General features: G+C 57.8%; 1 pseudogene across 1 annotated transcript in view; it reads left to right on the top strand.

The window, feature by feature from the left end:
• The first annotated feature begins 1,074 nt into the window (after positions 1 to 1,074).
• LOC105532858 overlaps positions 1,075 to 2,674 on the top strand; it is a 22,953-nt pseudogene continuing 21,353 nt past the window's right edge. The window contains exon 1 of the transcript XR_001005054.1: positions 1,075 to 1,724. The product of XR_001005054.1 is annotated as an uncharacterized LOC105532858 (transcript). The remainder of the gene's footprint in view (positions 1,725 to 2,674) is intronic.

The following is a 2,674-nucleotide window of genomic DNA, read 5'->3' as shown; positions in this document are numbered from 1 at the left end:
CACAACCATCGCAGTTTCAAGCCCATGGGGCAGGTGAGTCACTATTGTCACTACTGGGGTCACTGTTGAAGCCGCTAAGGTCACTGTTGAAGTCAGGTGAGAGGGCCCTCTTGGAGTCAGACCACCTGGGTTCAAATTCTGGCTCCTGCTTCCGGCTCCATTCCTCTGACCCCCCCGTGGGACCCGAACCCGGACCCCTTCCACGGTCACCACCGTCACGCTCCCACCTTTCAAGGTTTCAAACACCCCTCCCCTGTTTCTGGCAGGGGCTGTCCTCACTCCCTCTATGGCCTCTCCAGGCCCAGACTTCACCCTCAGGTCACCCTCACCCCTCGGTGCCCTCCAACCAGTGGGCCTGGGAAGACGTGTTCATGCTGGAAATGCCTGCCCAGCCCTTGCCCAGTTATACAGAGCAAGTGCTCCAGAAATATCCTGAGCCCCAGTTTACTAAGGGGAAACTAAGAACCTTCCGGCTACAGCTCTTGGGCTGAGCAGGGATCAGGCTCAGGTCTGGGATCCCAGGCCCTGCAGCCTCCCAGAGGCTTGGTTGAAAGCCCTGGCTCTCACTCCCCCACCTCCACCCAACACCTGCTCGGTCCAGGCTCACCCCCCACCCCTCCACCTGGTCAGTGGTGGCTTGGCCTCCTCTCAGCCCCTCCATCCCTCTTGGCTGTACACACCCTCAAGCTAATGGAACTCAAACTGGTGGAGGAAGGCCTGCCCTGTCCCTCCCAGGCCCTGCGTCTCGCTCCCTGTCCCCAGCCTCACTGGACCACTTTCAAGTCCTCCAGTGCTGCAGGCTCCCTCTTCATGCCTCCAGGCCTTTGCACGTGCTGGTTCCTCTCCCATTTTCCTGGTTAACTCCTCCACCTCCATCCGAGCTAGGCTTTTCCCCTGGAGAGTGTCCCAGTTAGCATCACCCCACAACACACACACACACCATCATACACTCTCCACATCACAGGGACCACATCCCACACAGGCACGGTCACACTGCATGACACAGATCACAGGCACAAAAGTGCATGCTCTAGCGTGCATGCATGCACACACAGACACACACTCATACTCCATATGCTGATACACTTATCCCCCCACCACAACATCACACAGACCATTCAACACACTCCTCACGTCCTCTGGCCACACAGTAAATACACACATACCACAGAGCTCATGTCTGGGCTGGCCTGGTGCCCTCCTCTGGGCTTCTGCCCCCAGCCTTGGCATTTTACCCCCCATTAAGGGCAGGGACCAATCCATCTCCATTTTCCTCCATTTCAGCTCAGGGCCCTGCACCAAGTCTCTCCCAGTTATTGCTTGGAGCTGGACCCCTCCCACAGTCACCACTGTCACAGTCCCACCTTCTTCAAGGTCTCAAACACCCCTCCCCTGTTTCTGGCAGAAGCCGTCCTCACTCCCTCTATTGCCTCTCCAGGCCCAGACTTCCACCCTCAGGTCACCCTCACCTGGGCTTTGGGGTGCCACATACCCTGCCCCAGGCCCTGGCCTCTGGAATGGCTGGTGACTGGAACTGGGCCAGAGGGTTAAGCTCATGTCTGTCTGGAGCCTCAACTTTCTTCTCTGTAAAATGGGCTAACACTGAAAGCACCTTGCAGAATCTCAGCAGCGTCACAGTCGACATTGTTAGCGCGGCCAGCAGACTCCTGCTGGGCTGAGTTTGTGGGTAACCCAAGTCTGAGCAGGTACAGTTCCTCCCTCAGGTGAGTGTTCCGCCCCCAAGTGAGCATCCTGCTGCCCTTCCAGGCCCCTGGGACACTTAGTGCCGAGCCTTGGGGGTGGGGTATTTGGTCTGGGTTCCTGACAAGTGGCTGGGTTGTCTGTTCCCTCTCTTCAGGGGGAGCCTCCATGGGTGGCCTGGGCTCACATCGGCTCCTCCAGTCCAGCAGAGCACCCCCCCTGGCTGCCCAGCCTGTTAAGGGAACTTGCTGAGCAGGACATTGAGCCCCTCCTGGTGGGTGACCAGAATCAGGAGAAGACAGAGGGGAGGTGGCAGGCCCCGGGATGGAGGGAGGGCAGCTGAGCTGTCTGCCCTCATCCTCCCTGCCCTTTGGGTGTTAGAACCCTTCCCATGGCCCAGCAGGAACCCAGCGGCTCACCTGAGCCCAGACTAAAGATGAGGCACTTTACCGCATATGCAGAGATGAGAAACAGAGGCCCGAGGAGGGAAGGGACTGGACACGGTGGAACAGCCACGGGCTGTGCCTGTGTTTCCATCCGCCTTCCTCCTGCCTGTGCTCGAGTCACGTGCTGGTGTGCAGGGAACAGGAAGACAGCCGCTGCCCTCACAGGCTCAGGGTCTAGCAGAGTCCACAGTGACCACAGGCGAATAAACAAAGGCAGTGAGACAGAGGTGGGCAAGGAGAGGTGCTGGGATGGGGAGCAAGGGAGTACCCATGCTCATGGGTATAAACACATGGACCCATATGCATGACCCAGAGTTTCTTCCAGAACTTTTTTTTTTTTTTTCCCCCAAGACGGAGTCTTGTTCTATAGCCCAGGCTGGAGCACAATGGCGCGACCTCGGCTCACAGCAACCTCCACCTCCTGGGTTCAAGCAATTCTCCTGCTTCAGTCTCCCGAGTAGCTGGGATTACAGGCACATACCACCACGCCTGGCTAATTTTTGTATTTTTAGTAGAGACGGGGTTTC

This window comes from Mandrillus leucophaeus, unplaced genomic scaffold, assembly GCF_000951045.1.
Source record: "Mandrillus leucophaeus isolate KB7577 unplaced genomic scaffold, Mleu.le_1.0 Scaffold99, whole genome shotgun sequence".
Lineage (NCBI taxonomy): Eukaryota > Metazoa > Chordata > Mammalia > Primates > Cercopithecidae > Mandrillus > Mandrillus leucophaeus.
This window is presented reverse-complemented; position numbering and strand designations above follow the sequence as displayed.